This window comes from Acartia tonsa, chromosome 9 (genome assembly GCF_053477335.1).
Source record: "Acartia tonsa isolate MP-2025a chromosome 9, ASM5347733v1, whole genome shotgun sequence".
Lineage (NCBI taxonomy): Eukaryota > Metazoa > Arthropoda > Copepoda > Calanoida > Acartiidae > Acartia > Acartia tonsa.
Window position 1 is genome coordinate 2,792,767 of NC_137268.1, and position 17,553 is coordinate 2,810,319.

Sequence of the window (17,553 nt, forward strand, 5' to 3'; positions counted from 1 at the left end):
TATCGTTCATTGTCTTATCCTTTAGGAACCCTGCCAAAAGAAAAAATATTCAGAACTGCATAAATTTACCAACCCCCTTTTGTTGTAACCCCAATATTGGGAGAAAGAAAGTCATGTAGATTAATCTAACCATCATAGTCATATCACTCCCTGATAAGTTGGATGTTAAATATTAAATACCAATTTGTTTAAACTGATACAACCTAAATGACAATGCGACGATTCTAAGAAATTTAAATGCCAAATTTTACTTTTTTATCAGCAAACCTACTCTACAAGCCTTTAGCTACTGGTGGTCTGTACTCTATTCATTGGAAAACATGTTTCACTCTAAGATATTAGGTTGGCAATACAAGTGCACAAAAGAGGGTGTATCACCGCGATTTAACTTGAGATCTTTTATGTTCAGTCAAACCGCTGACCCACTACTTGCAGTTCCCAATGAATGCCGCACTATCAGAGGTAAATTTAAAGGAAATGTCGTCTTTTCTGTTTCAAAAGAGTAAGGTTTAAAAGGCATAGGAAATTTACACAAAGAGAACGACGAATGACTCAAGGAACGCTTCCTTTCCGATACAGAGAGTGATGGGTTAAATAACTGTATGTCCCCACCCCATAGACCCTGTGCCGACTTTCAAATGGGTCTTTAAATTTTCAAATAGCCTCGCAAATATTAACACAGCCAAGATGCTACAAAAGAGCAGAGAGCAATCAGTTAGCAGACAAAAAAGGTACCTAATACTGGATACAGGTAGCTATATAAATCATATTTCTAAGCTTATACATTTATTGGTTGACATACAGCTTGAATGAATGATCTTCGCTCACAGCATTATATAAAAGTGGTCATAATTTTGTTAGCACTATTAGAAACCTAAAGCTACGGCATACCCTTGTCTAATAATGAATTTAAAATCAATTAGATTAATGTATTTTTTTGGCAACAGATCAATACAAGGACGTCCAAGCTTTTCTTTGAAATGTTTATAAAATGTTATAGCCTTGTTTATATGGTTTCTCTATTCCTTGTTGTTACTACTTTACATTTCTGGCATTTGAAACTTTTCAACAAGAACAATTATTTCCAAAAGTAGTGCTCTAAAAACAAACTTTCCGCTGATAGTAAAATAAATATTTTCAGATTAATTCGGTGACAACAAAACGAGTATTATTCTATAATTTTTAATTTATTTTTCTTGAAAATTACCTCCCAATATGATAATTGTTATTTCTTTCATCGTATTATAACCAGCTTTCCGCGGATATAGAATGTACAATTAAAGGATTAAAACCAGTTTTTTTAGCCCCGAGGTGCCGAAGGCACGGGTTAAAAAACTGGTTTCAATCTTATAATTGTACATTTTTATATTCGTAGAAAGCTGGATATAAAACGATGCTAGACATAGTTTTTTTCGTATGGATGAGCACCGGTTATTATCCACCGGATTCAAATGAATACGATAAATGAATATTCAGTATGCCTCGGATCCAGTTTTAATTCAGGAGATATCATTCGGTTTTGAAGCCATACTGGAAAAAAATTGCTTAGCCTAAAGTAAAAATCTGCGCAATTCTTAATTATTGGAGGGAAATCTAATTAATTTTAAATAACTATAATTAGTCTCTGTATTCGAGGGTGTGAATAGAGAAATAGCATAAAACCAACCAAAGGTTCAAATCCTTAAGTAAAATAGCCTGGTAGATATGTGAATTTTCCTTATATAGAGAACGAAATCGGTACTGTAATAATTAAGATCTTATGCTGCAGACAAAAAAACCTTACTGCTTTATATAATACTAGCGGCTTCGCCCCTAGCCTCTATTGGCTTTGCCCCAAGAGGTGATAAAAAAAATTAAGGTGAAATTCGTAAAAGGACGAAGGAAATCTCCTGCAAAAAACAAAACAAAAGGACCACGGAAATCATCTGCAAAAAAAGAAAAAAAATGGGGGGGGGGATATTTTTGTTTTTTGGGGGGTTGGGGGTGTCGAACCCCTCAAGAAAATAGCTGAAAACCATCACAGGACAAGTAGGTATAATCCCTGAAAAGTAAGGCCAATCGGTTCAACGGTTACTGAGATCTTAAGCTTCAGACAGACAGACAGACGGACAGACATCGTTCTACTTTGTATTATAGATTATAGTAAACTAGCGGCTTCGCCCCTAGCCTCTAGGGGCTTTGCCCCAAGAGGTTTAATCAAACCAATTTTTCGTATTTTAGATTTAAAAGAAAAGTTTTAAAAAGTTAGTCGACCCCACTATTTAATTTTTAGTTTTAAAAAGAAAAAAAAATTTTGGGAGGGGAGGTGTTTTTCATTTTATGGGGGGTTGGGTGTGTCCCACCCCCCAAGAAAATAGTTTAAAACCATCACAGGACCAGTAGGTATATTCCCTGAAAAGTAGAGCCCAATCGGTTCAGCGGTTACTGGGATCTTAAGCTTCAGACGGACAGACAGACGGACAGACGGACAGACGGACAGACAGACATCGTTCTACTTTGTATTATAGACAAGAAAAAGCTTACTCCTTTATATAATAGGATAGTAAATAGTCTAAACTGCGATGTTTAGAAATTTAATAACAGTTATTCATGAAATTTTTTCTTAAAATTGTTATAATTATAAAAATTCCTAGACTCTTTATATTATTTTTATTTCTTCTTGAAATCAGAATAATGAATATTATATTAAATTTTTATGTATAAAAATAAAAAAAATTTGAAACATTTTTCTCGTATTCAGTCGAATCCGATGGATAGGAACCGGTTCTCATCCATACGAAAAAACTATGTCTAGCATCGTATTATATCCAGCTTTCTACGAATATAGAAATGTACAATCATAAGATTAAAACCAGTTTTTTTAGCAGGTGCCTTCGGCACCTCGGGGCTAAAAAAACTAGTTTTAATCTTATAATTGTACATTCTATACCCGCGGAAAGCCGTTTATAATACGATGCGAGAAATAACTATTAAATATATATTTATTGTATAGTTTTATATACAGATTTTTAAAAATAATAAGAAAATTTAGCCATTTCAACCTAACCATCAAGTATAATTAATGATTCTTAGAACATCCTTTCAGAATATCTTTGAAAACAAACATAGAGGTTTTCCAGCTATAATCAAATGTATAAGATACCTAATGTTAGGTAATAATAAAGTATATTTAATATATGAAGCAAGCAAGGGCGTGCATGTTATTTTGACTTGGGGTAGCATGGTGATGAATAAGTTTTCTCAAAGGGAAGAGATACTACCCCAAAAAAGTGTTTTTTTTTAGGTGAATTGGTAACAGAATGGCGGCAGAATAAAGTCTTGAATTAAGCCCTCCTCCCCTCGCTAATTTCAAAATTTTGTGTGAGGTTGGTGAGGGGGGGGGGAGGAGAAGGTACCCTCTTGACCGGGGGCAAGACACTCCTTCCCATAGGTTCGCCTACGGGTGCAAGTGTGTAGTAATTTGAATTAATGGATTTACACATTTACATAATGGAGACAAATTATTCATATGTATCTCACTAGCTGTGGCAAGATAATGGATGTAGAATATACATGGATATTATTCATATGTATCTCCCTAGCTGTGGCAAGATAATGGATGTAGAATATACATGGATATTATTCATATGTATCTCCCTAGCTGTGGCAAGATAATGGATGTAAAATATACATGGATATTATTCATATGTATCTCACTAGCTGTGGCAAGATAATGGATGTAAAATATACATGGATATTATTCATATGTATCTCCCTAGCTGTGGCAAGATAATAGATGTAAAATATACATGGATATTATTTATATGTATCTCCCTAGCTGTGGCAAGATAATGGATGTAGAATATACATGGATATTATTCATATTAGGGTTGGGCCGGATACCCGGTGTGGCCGGATATCCGGCCGGATATCCGGCCATTTTCAATATCCGGCCGGATACCGGATATTGAAACTATCCGGCCGGATATCCGGCTCTATAATTTTTTATACTTTACACCAAAAATCTCTGCTTTTTAAAATTTTAAATGGCTATAATTTTCTTATTATTGAAGCTAGAAGAACATTTTTTCTGAACAAGTTTAACTTTATGTAAATTTATATAAGATTTCTGATGAAATTTTTTTTTGCTACTTTAGTATCTGGTAATTTGGCCGGTTATCCGGCCGGATATCCGGTAATTTTGCCGGATAACCGGATATTTGCCGGATATCCGGCGTAAGCCGGATATCCGGCCGGTTACCGGATATCCGGCGTTTGAAATCAGCCGGATATCCGGTATCCGGTATCCGGCCAAAAAAGTATCCGGCCCAACCCTAATTCATATGTATCTCACTAGCTGTGGCAAGATAATGGATGTAGAATATACATGGATATTATTTATATGTATCTCACTAGCTGTGGCAAGATAATGGATGTAGAATATACATGGATATTATTCATATGTATCTCCCTAGCTGTGGCAAGATAATGGATGTAGAATATACATGGATATTATTTATATGTATCTCCCTAGCTGTGGCAAGATAATGGATGTAGAATATACATGGATATTATTCATATGTATCTCCCTAGCTGTGGCAAGATAATGGATGTAGAATATACATGGATATTATTCATATGTATCTCCCTAGCTGTGGCAAGATAATGGATGTAAAATATACATGGATATTATTCATATGTATCTCACTAGCTGTGGCAAGATAATGGATGTAGAATATACATGGATATTATGACAGAGGAAAAATTGCTGTCAATTTAGATTGCTAGTTCCCTTCTCTTATACTGGCCAGTTCATTTATCCAGTAGAAATGAGGTCGAGGGAGGGGGTTTGTTATTTTAGTCCGCTGCTTGTCTCACTTTATTAGAGTATCTGATAATCTGGTGTATGACCCAATTAATAAAAAATCCATTGAAGAAAGTTTTAGTTTATTTCAGTTTCTTTAAATCGCTATGTTCGTCTTTCTGTCCTTCTGTCTATTGCAATTTTCTCAGTGCCAGTAGTTTTATTAGTAGCGAAGCTACTCTATAGCTTGCAATGTCCGAATGTCTGTATGTCCGAATGTCCGTATGTCTTAGTTTGGAGGAAACGTGATTTTCTCGGCTCCTATAAAAGATAAAAGGCTGAAATTATTTGACAACATTCCAATTATTCAGGAGCACAATTAACTATAAAACATCAATGGCGGTTGGACCGCTTTTTAGCAGGTTTTAGGCTATTTTTGTATTTTTTACATTTTTGTAAATATCTTTGGTGTTTATGGTCTGATTTCCAAATTTTTTTTAGTTATAGTATCAAAATTAAGTTTCCTGTATTTTCAATAAAACAATTATGACGGTCAGACTGCCATTAAGCAGGTTTTAGGCTATTTTTGTATTTTTCACATTTTTCTCCATACCTTTGGTGTTTATGGTCCGATTTCCAAAGTTTTTCAGTTATAGATATTTTATTTTAAAGCAGGTTAGCTAGGTTAGGTAAAAATAGGGACAATATGGTAAGATTTCACCCACAATGGTTAGATATAGGAAATTAAGAAATAACCCCAACCCCCCTTATTTATACCTCATTATCCGAAAAGCTTCGCTGATATTGGAGTCAATAGCCCTTGTTAAAACTATAAATCTTTATGAGGAAAATTGGTTATTTATTATTATATCACCATTAATTGTATAAATCTTTTTATAGTACGGCTTCGAAACCGATTAATATCCGCTGGATTAGACCGGTTATCAGCAATACTGAAAAATAATGTACATCATCGGATTAATACGTGATTTTCAACCATACGGGGCTAACAAAATTGGAATTAAACTTATATTTCTTCATTGAACTGTCCATAATACGAGGCGATAAATAACTATTCTGCCATTCTCATAACACCTACATATATATACCTTTCCATATTAAATCCTAGAAATGTATATTACATATTCATATCTATTCATGACATTAATCAGAGGCGTGTACTTGTAAGGGAGGGGGGGGGGGGGGTGTTACTGCCCAACAATCGATAATTTCATGGAGAAAAAAGTTAGTTGATAGTTATTTTTCGCATTGTATTAAAGACAGCTTCCGAAAGATATTACAATTAAAACTGCTATTAATAATATGATTTTTACTTTAATATTCGTAGGAATCTGTACATGATAAGATATGATACATAATTTTTCAGTATGGCTTCTTATCCAGAAGACATTAATCGGTTACTAAGCCATACTGGATAAAACTTTTAAAATCATTCCAATGATGGGGGTTGGTAAACATATCTTTTTATCCCTCCCCACCCCTCCCCCCCCCAAAAAAAAAAAAAAATATGTTGAGCTTGTTCTTAGTATTAATTACTTCTAATTTTCCTAATTAATCAAATTATTATATCAAAGCAAGCGAGAGAAGGATACATCTCTTTCCGTATAAATCTTTCATTTATACCTTTTTCACACACACAAGTGTTATATAAAGCATAGCTTCTTACTATGTCTGTATAATGTTGAAATGGTCCTATCAATTTAAAATTTCGCAGGATGATCCTGTAACAGTTATTTACAGTTTAAAAAGTATAGCAACTATATAAGCAATACCAGAGGTGGATTCTTAAAAAAATATGGTCGCTCTTATAAATTGAGGTGCTAGATCGATTTCTAGATTTTTAGGTTTTCATGATTTTCTCTATTCCTTTTCGGGTTTGACGGCTGAAATTATCAGGTATTGGATTTGCTCGTATTCTACATTTTTCCATCGAGTTTCATTAAGATTTGTCTATTAATTGTGGTGCTAGATCGAATCCTAGATTTTTAAGTTTTCATAATTTTAAACGTTTCTTGATTTCCCTATTCTATCAAGTTTAATGTTTATTGTATGATTCTGCGCTTTATTAAAATTTTTGAGCTTCGCTACTTGTTGTCATCCTTGTTTTTAAGTATAATTTGATTAGATTTGCTTTCATAAATTTTGTTATTCTTGTTTGGTTATTATTTATTCATCTAGATCATTGTTTTGTCTGTACATAAAAAGAGGGGTAGGTTTCTAGTAGAATCCGTAAAGGTGTGTGTTTTAAGGCTTAAAAATAATAGTAGAACGATAATATTCACTAAATATGTGTATTTCTTATTGAAAAGAACTATAGAAATTTTTTTTTAAGTTAACATAAATTTTTATCGTTCTACTACTGTTTTTAACTTATAACACATAACCTTACGGATTTTACCAGAAACCTACCCCTCTCTTTATTGAAATTAAGTTGTCCGTAAATTATAAACATTTTAAACTAAATCTGTAAACGAGTCAGTTTGTCAGAAGAGGAACTAAGAGCAAAGAAATGGTTAACAAAAGAACTATTAGGCACTTTCCTATCTTTTTAATCCGCCCCCCCCCCTCTTCCATAAAATCATCTTTGTACAGAATGGATGTAGAATATATGTGGATATTCAATTTAGGTTGGTATTTCCCATGTCATATATTGGTTAGTTCGTTCAAACAGTAGGAGGGGAGGGTTATGATGGAGATCGTTATTTTAGCCAGCTACAAGTTTAACTTTATTAGAGAACATGAAAGTTTGGTGAAGATCCTAGTAATAGTAATGCATTGATCAGGGACGAATTTTATCATATTTACCTAGTAGGGGGCGAAGTTTGAAGTAGGTTTTGGCCGGATATCCGGCCATTTTCAATATCCGGACGGATACCGGTTATTGAAACTATCCGGATACGGGGTATCCGGCTGATTTTTAATGCAAGATATCCGGTAATGTGCCGGATATCGAACGTTGGCCAGATATCCGGCCAAAACTGGATACCCGGCATTAGAAATCACAACATTTAATGTATAGTTTAACCAATTATAGGTAAACAAAATTCTTACATCTATAATACAAATTAGAAGCTTAAGATCTTAATAATCACCAAACTGATGGGGCTCTACTCCTCAGAGAATATAGCTACTGATCCTGATCACGCATTGTGGCGAAGCCCCTAGAGGCTTGGGAAGAAATAACTAGCAACTCTAAATGTAGGACAATTTGTTTTCTGACTAATAAGGGGTCCTTACATATGTGCTTACTAAGTTGCAAGGAAAAACTAAATTTACCATTTGACACAACAATAGAAATTCACTTCGTTCATTCGAAACAAAATGAAAATACAAAATAGTTATATTTTGTATTTTTTAATAAATTAGATCATTTCCTTAGATGCTTAATTTTTTGGGTTTAGTCCCTTTCGTGACAACGGCTCTTAAGGGGCGATTCTTCGTATTTTCATAGTAGCTTTTCTCCTACTTCAAGGGGGGCTCTAACCCTGCGGGGCAATCATCTAATCTAACTTAACCTAACCTAACCTAACAAACTTATATAAAAATCTACTAAGAAAATACGACAAAACGCCACTTAAGAGGCTTTGCCACGAAAGGGACTATACCCTCAATTTTTAATCTGTAAACCTCATAATACTTTGGATTAAAAAATACTTGCTCTTTTCCAAATAAAAAAAGGCTTCGCCTCTACAAAGGGTAGAATGCATATGATTGAAGATTAATCTTTGAAATCCATCTTGACATGCTTCGCGCATTTATGTGAGCTAAAAATACCGATTTTAAAAATATCAAAATAGTTTTTCGTAAAGACTTGTTTGTGTTTTTATCCAAAGAAAAAGAATTTAAATTGAAAGGATTGCAAATTTGTTACAACAATTGTGTTTATGTAAGTTTACAATTCTTTTTACATACATATCACGGATTCAGAGATAAGTAAACTGTAAATGATTATTATTTGAAAACCTTTTTTTAATAATTGCGTTGACTTTTAAATTTAATGGTTTACTTTGTCGACTTTGCCACATTGAATAATAACTTATTCTAATTTACATTTACTTGCAAAAATTATAGTTATTTATCACATCGTATTATAGACAGCTTTCCGCAGATATTAAAATGAAAATTATAAGATTATAACAAGTTTTAATAGCTCCGAGTGGCCGAAGGCTTGGACTAACAAAACGGGCATTAATTTAATTTTTTATTTTAATATTCGTGGAAAATTTTCTGTAATACATTTCATAATATTTTAGTATGGCTGAGACCCGGTTATAATCCAGCTGATATTAATAATCTTTTTAATTAGTTTAAAAGTATTTATAGCCGGCATACTCTTTTTAATAATAAGTTATATCTATAACCATGTAATAATATTACATTAGCACAAAAAGCATAACTAAAATTAAACTTAAAGTTTGATCAATCTTCTCAAATACTTTTAAAAATTCTAAAGGCATATCCCTGTAAACTCTAAAACACATATACATAAAAGGATTTACAGGTTCAAGTGTAGAAATAAACTAGATTTATTATATTAAAATCTACCCATTTAGAAAAAACAAAGCTTATTATCATTAAATTGGTGTCATCTTAAAAGATTTTTAAATCAAGTTAGAATGACCCCAACCCTCGTTTTAATCTTTACATGGTGATTCTGATACTGATGGTCAATTCAAAGGTATTCCAATCTTGCTATAGAATTAGTTTATTTTTTGTACTCCTTCTTTGATGTTTTGCTTCGTTTATATTTAGGTCATTAGTGTTCAATTAACACATGGGTAAATGAACCGGACAAAAAAGCCAAAAACTAAAATTTTTAAAATCCTTAAATAATTTTAAAAACTTTCTTTGCAGTATATTTGGAGAATTTTTCATGACCTCCCCTGTCTTTCCCAATAGGCTAGGGGCAAAGCAACTAGTGTTTATAATATAACCTCTTAATTAGTTAAGCTATTATTGTACAATTAAAGCCTTACAAGTAACCGTAGTATCTAAATATTATACCGTGGTAATTCAACAATCTTCAACCAGCGCAAATCAAAATTCGCAGCTTGGCAACCTGAATGCCAGCTGCATTAACCCTTTACAGTCGGGCCCCTTGCCGCACCTTAATCAGTCGGGGGGGGGGGGGCGTTCAACGCCCCCCCTTATTATCTCAGTTCCTATTAGAGCTAGAGGGCTAAATTTTTTTGTGCAAGTCCCCTGTTTGATAATGAATTTCCGACCTTTTATAAGTCTAAGTAAATTTTCGCTTCCTTCACCCTTTTATTTAACAACCTTTGTTTTCAGGTCTTTTTTTACTTAAAAATTTCAAACGGCTGTAATTTTCTTATTTTTGAAGCTAGAAGAAAATTTTTTTTGTAAATTTTACATTATAAATATCAAAATATAAATTTCAGCGGCCGCAGCTGTACTTGGCAGCTGCCAGCCGCCGCAGTCGGCGGTCGGCGGAAAAACGGCGGCGGATCTTCATAAAATTTTAATACGTTATGTAGACATGTAAGAAAAGCTTAAGTTTTAAATTTGAAGTCTCTAAGTCAAAAATTGCGGCCACAGGAGCCTTTTAAAGATTTCTGGAGACCTGGAGGATCAGGACCTGCAGGATCATACCTGGAACCTGAAAGTGACTTGAACACCTGAATTTCATATAAGGATGTACTACTAGAGGATTTTTTAGTATTTTGGTATGATAAAATGCTTTGTTTTAGTCAAAAACATATTTTTGCTCTTTACCTGGATGATCCTGCCAGGTTTGCTGGCATCCTGTGCCCGCCAGGATGGAGATATTCAAAAAATTTCAACTCTCAGTTATGTGTCATACCCATACTTAAAAAGTCAAGCAGTTTGGGCTCTTTATCTTTCACACACAGAAAATGAGATAGAAAAAACCGGATGGGGGGGCGTTCAACGCCCCCCCCCCCGACCGTTAAGGGTTAAGTAATACCACTTCAATTACCTTTTACGGAGGAGGCTGCTGACCTTGATAATCTAACGTCATGTCTAACAATTGATGATAATTAAGGGGAGCCTTTTCTCTCCTTTTCTGTCCAAAAACCTGGGGTATTAGGTTAGGTAACACACAAAAGACAACCAACTCTTGCACGACTCTGATATGGAAATCCCATCTGTGCAGTGTGCATATATTAATGAGTTGGGCCTGTTTTAGAGCCAAGGCACTAACACTTCTCTAACTCTGACAAAGTAGCAGTAGGAACCATTTTTAGCGTCTTTAACTATGACGTGGTGTTAAGTCATGATTCGAATTCATCACCTACTCTTGTCAAGATTCGCGGATACTGCATAAAGGCATACTAATACTTTTACGGACCCATTTAGGCCTGAATATTGTTTCATGAGTTACTTACATTAATGTTTATTATGAATATTGCACATTACATAGTATTATTAGTTACAGTTTCTTTTATGTTACTTCGTCCCTAGCATCTAGGCAATATCAATGCCAAACCCTTATCTCAATTCAATAATTTTGAACAATAATAAAAAAATGTTTCGTAACAGATGGTTCGATGGCTTATTATTTTTTGTAGCCAATGCAATGGTCAAGATATTAAGCATTATCCAGAAAGATAGTTGAAGGGGCGAAGGCGCAATATAGCAAAAACCAAGAAAAGTAACCTGAAATTGTGGTGGTGGCGGGCGGTAGGTATAATTTTTTAAAAAGACGTACCTTAACTATATTCTCTCATAAACACATCCTTGTCAGTTCAGCGGTTAGCATGTTTACAAGCCTTAGAAAAATGGACGGACGGACGAGCATTCAACATAGTTTAATAATGTATTATAGATAGACATTCGACTAAAACATTAAATGTGTGTATATACAATATACATACATATATTACTTTTTTTAAAAAAAGTATGTACCTTCCCGTGTGGCAAGCTGTCAAAAGATTGTCTAATCTCCATTTTGCTTCATTTTACCTGTCATTTAGCTTTTGTATATATTATAGGCTTCTAGGGATAAGACAATAGTTCAAACTAATAAAGGGAACAGGGGTTAAATAACTGTTTGTTCACAGGGTGGAGAACCTGTTATGAATTTCAATGGGGTCTTTGAATATCAGCCAATACGGTCGGAATTATTAACAAAGCCAAGTCGTTACACAAGAGCAGAAAACAATTTGCTAGCAGACGGAAAAATATCCACCACTGGAGCCAGTTTGTTATTTGGTTTATACATTTATACTCATACATGTACTGTAATAATAAGGGCGGGCAAATGGGTTGTAGATTGATTTAACCATGTATATCCCCTCCTTAGAATACATTAACAGCATTAACGCGACGGTAGCTTTATTCGTTATTTATTTTCTAGGTAATACATTATTCAGTTGTGGATATTTTTTTTTGAAAAACATTATGTTGTCTAAACACTTTCTGTCTACTCATCAATCTATTAAACTATAAAATTTTCGATTTTATAGTTATTTCTCTTAGTAGGGTGGTGGTACCCTCCCCCAAAATAGTTATAAACCTTCCCGTGACCTATGTGAAGCTACCCTGTTAAGGAGAACCCGGGTAGCGAGATTCTTCGGTACAAACATACAGACAATCAAACATCAGGTTACTTTATTATAAGGATATATCCATCTATCTATCTAAATATCTGTCTCAAAAAGTATTTATACAATACAACGAATATATTTTCCATACAAACAATGATTGAAAACATTACAGTATAGATTTAGTAATAATGATAATTAGAATAATAAAATAATTTCTTCATATGTTAGTATCATCGTAGTAAGTAGTAATAAGATAAGATCACAAAAAGAGATTTTAACATACATGCAGAAAAAGATATTTCAACAGAAAAAAATGCCAGCCAAAAAAATTTACTTAAATTGTATGTGGTACTAGTACTAGCAGCTTCGCCCCTAGCCTCTAGGGGATTTGCCCCAAGAGATTTGATAAGCCTAATTTTTCGTAGTTTAGATTTAAAAGAAAAATTAAAATTTTTTTTTTTTTTTTGGGGGGGGGGGGTAGCCGACCCCACTATTTTAATTTTAAAAAGTAAGTGGGGGATTTTTCATTTTATGGGGGGGGGAGTGTTCCCCCCCCCCCAAAAAAAATTGTTATAAACCTTCCCGAGACCTATGAGAAGCGAGATCCTTTGGTACAAACAAACAGACAGACAGACATCGTTCTACTTTGTATTATAGATATGGTAATAAAGTTTTAATTTCGACTGAAAATATTTTTGTTCAGATGATATATCTCTTCTGCTTACATTATTTAGTAGCTCAGCTACTCTATAATTTATTTGAATAATTAATAATGTATTTCTTATCAAGACCAATGAACTTTCTTAAACAAAATACAAATGCATAATAAAATAAATCACATTTCTCGAATCAAAATCAACAAAACAATACCTATTGGTAAAATTTAATAGCCCTAATTTTGTATTGTCCTCCATTTAAAAGATTTTTTACTTTTCACAAAATAAAATCTTTAAAAAATGAAGTAAATTAAAAAAAATATCAATTCAATTTTTTAAAGGTAGATATACTAAAATCTTAACTATTTTAATTCAATGACGTATAAACTTTGTTTAAAAAATAATTGATTTATTAAGAGTTCTAAAACGAAAATAGATTAATTAAAGTTATTTTAAGATTACAAACAGATTTAAATAAAATCAAGTTGTAGGGTAATTTTTTCCTGAATTTTATATAAAATTAAATAAAATTTGGTCCAATATTTGGTTAGTAACATGTTTTTTTTAAGGTTTATAAATATTACGTGGAGCTTCTCTATAGTTTTATTTTGTCTTTTTAAAATTTAACAACAAAGTGAATTATAATTTTAAGTCGATAGAAATAATGTATTGAAATTCTACTTATAACAAATATGTAGCTACCTCCCTCTCTTTCCGATCAAAAAACAAAAAAAAATAACTTGAATTTTTAAATATACTTTTGTGTGTATTATTTTTAGGATTCGTACTTTTTTCTTTTGCAAGACGATTAAATATGAAAACCTTGATTTTTATTTAAGATATATTTTTGGCCTTTACAGAGATGTTTGTTTGTTAACGTAGCCTTGGGTTGAGATAGACCAATAGCCTTTTAAGCTTTTTGTTTTTTTATCTGATAAAGAGATGAATTTGTAAAAAGTATGAGTTTGAACTAGACAAGGAGTTGATATGTATATGTAAATATTGTGAAATATGCATGCATACCACTGTCAGTGCATAGCACAGCAAATATCCTTGTCAATTCAGTTTGACCCTTATAAAGATTAGTGGTTATGAGTTGCACCTGTTTTGGGTCGAGGATTTTTTTTTCTTTACTCACTATTAGAGTTACGCGCTAGACATAACAAAAGTTATAATTTTGACATCTCTGGGTGGTGTGGTGTGGGCCAGACTCGAACCTGAAACCATTGTCATTGCCGCGGGTTCAAAAAAGGTATACAGAAAAAGCAATAAAAAATAAAATTTGTGTAATTTTTTGGATATGCTCAAAATAAACGCAGAAAAAACATTAACAAATGTTATTGACAAAACATTTGACAACTTTGATTTAACCGATTGGGAAAAAAATATAAAAAGCCTTATTTTTACGTCTGTTTCAAATTATGTTAGGCAAAAAAGGATAAAATAACACCCCAGGGTTAGAGATCAAGGACATCCAAGCTTTTTTGAGTGAGTAAAATGAGGAATTTCCAAGATTTGAGGGTGGTAGTCTTCTATATTTAAAAAAAAATGATTGGTGAAATGAAGGATTTGAAAGAAGACGAAGTAAGTCCCTCAAAAAAATAAGCATGTTACGTCATAAAAACGAGTTTTTCAGAGGTTTTCTTTCCCACTCCTCCTCTGCTCATCCCTCATTTTTATGACATCATTGAGGGACTTTCTTCGTCTTTATTTTAAAGTTTGAGGGGGTTTATTTTCCTCCACCCCCTTGGACGTCTGAATTAGACATTCCTGAAATAAATTTTCTAAAAGGTTGATATAGAGGAAGTGTGTTGGTTAAGTGGTCCATTTTTCGTTATCGGGAATTTTCCCAAAAATTGTGCAATATTTTCATCTGGAGAAAAATATTAAAACATTTCCTCCCACATCTTTTACATATATACCACATTAGATAAAACATAACAAGAACGAGAAATTTTAGGGCTCGACAGCCGTGCGTCAGCTGCCTGTAAGCCTCAAGGAAATCAACCTGTTTTCTAATTTTAAAACTCAGCTAGAAATCTAAACATAATCCAAATATGGCAATTGAAAGAAAAAAATCAAAGGATCCAAACGGCTTTAAAATTGAGGCTTAGTTGTGGCTGCCGAGCCCTCATCAATTTCCCTAAAGTTACGAAAAATATTGAAAAGTACGTTTTGATAACATGCAACTATGTTAAAAATCTAAATAGAGCAGACATTTTTGTAACTTAGACCTAAGTATAGCATTTGATACGTAAAATAACAATTAAAAAACGTAAAAACGTAAAAAAACGAGAGAGAGAGAGAGAGAAAGAGAGAGAGAGATGGGAGAGAGAGAGAGAGAGAAATTAAGACAAAAAAGATTTTAAAAAGCAAACCAACAATTGTGCATTTTTATTAAAATATGCATAAATAAATACAGGGTGCGGCACATACATCCGGACTTTTTTAAAGCGGCCATAGCGCCAAGACTACTTGACCGATCAGGACGTTTGACCCCACTATGGAAAGCTTAGGTAATGAGCTTTTTACCCATAAAAAGCTTTGAACGATGTAGGACGTGTACTCCGAGCTGGCTGCGCATATGTTCAACCAAGCAAAGGTTGCTCATGAAACTTGCTGAAGGTACTGTTAGATACATAAGTTAGGTACTAGAAATTACTAGAGTTCTCTATTGAAGTTGACTTGCCCGTGGTACTCCGGCAAATTGACACATGGCATATTGTAAGATGTCAAAAACGCCAATAATCTTTAAAATTTCACGATTCTCGTCTACAGGGTCCCATTTGGAACCTTGAATCTCGTTTTAGACTATAGGTTGCGCTAACAACCCTAGCTAAATCTTCATGCCATTTCCAAAAAGGTATAAAACGTCGTTCTAGCTCAACTGTGGCCCAAATAAAAGCCGCCGTGTCGAAGGGTAGCTTGAATGATGGGAATTAGGATCCTGCGGTTACTCACGTCCCTAAGGAAATGTTGTCCCCAGCAGCCCAGATCTTAATCCATAGACTATTTGGCCCATACCTACTTTGAAGCATGCACCAATAGACGTGCCTATATCATCAAGACCTCCCTCATTGCCACTATCAAGGAGAACTTCGCCAGTTTGTACAGGGTCATGGTGACCAGGGCCTGCAGGCGGTTCAGGGGGCGGGTAGGGGCGGTAATTCCGGCTGTCGGCGATTTTATTGAATAATCTAATAGTCATATACCTATTTTGCCTCTTAGTTTTTAAAATTCTATAAAATCTTTAAAATTGACGATTTTATGGTCATTTGTTTACAAAATAGAAAAAGTCCGGATTTATGTGCCGCACCCTGTATATACGCATTTTTATTTTCTTCTTTTTCATTTTAAATAACTCTGAACTTTTTAAAATTTTGTAAAGATAGTCTGAAAGGATTTTATTCAAAACATGTAGCTCAATTTAAACTATTTCAGACCGTTTCATGGATTTCTTTATATAAAAATAGTTTATTGAAGGATTAAAATAATATAAAAAATGTTGACTTTAAACTTTTTTTGGGAAGGTGCTAGGTTTGATATCTGTCAGATGAATGACTTAAATTATGAGAAGGGGAAATGGCTTAGTCCAAAAGAGGCGCGACTCATTACCTTGACCAAATATGCAACTAAGGGGTTAGTTCAGGGGCGTCCAAGGTAGGAGTAAATTTTACATAGGGGGAGGGGGGTAATCACCCTTTTACTTCCCCCCCTTGGACGTCCTTGGGTTGGTTGTTAGCAATAGGTAAGCTAAAAATGCCGTAGATTTTATTAAAAAGTTTAAAACGATATTATATCAAATGTAACTTAAAACAAACTATCTAAAAAGGAAAGTTTCATTAAGTGTGTTCAAAAGTTTAGATTATTTTTATTTAAATTAATTTTCGCTACTTACAAATATGATTATTCTTGTTCTAATATTTGTGTAGTTAACATATAAATGCAGATATTTAAGGCTAGGCCAATGGATGTAAATTAAGAGATTTATTTGCATACTAGCGGTCACGCCTCTAGAAGCATCTATGGCACTTGAAAAAAAGGAAGGTGAGAGTTAGGGAAATAGGTCGAGATGTCATCACAATTTTTAGATTTACAAAGATATCTACAAAATTCATAAAAAAATCATTACGGCTACTTACACACAGACATCTAATACATGCTCTATTACTTGTGACTGCGACCCTTGCATCAAGAGGCACATCACTCAAAGGGGTAAGAAGAGGGTAGAAAAAAAGGCTAAAGCCATCTAAAGGCTTAAATTTATAAATAAAGTAGCCTATAACCATTTAAGGACCTTTGATTATTCTTGATAAAAAGTAGAACTTAATCATTTTAGTAGTTATTAAAATATTAAGCTTTAGACAAAAATCTTTTATGTTATAGAACAGATCTAGATTATAGATGTATATACAGACAACTACCTCCCTTCATTTTTTAAAGACCTCTTTCGTCTGCTTTTAAATTACTTCTGCTACTTGGCTGTGTTAATATAAGCGACACCATTGGTCGATTTTCAATGACCCAATAGGAAGGTTGCACAAGACGGTTGCAATGGGGAGATACA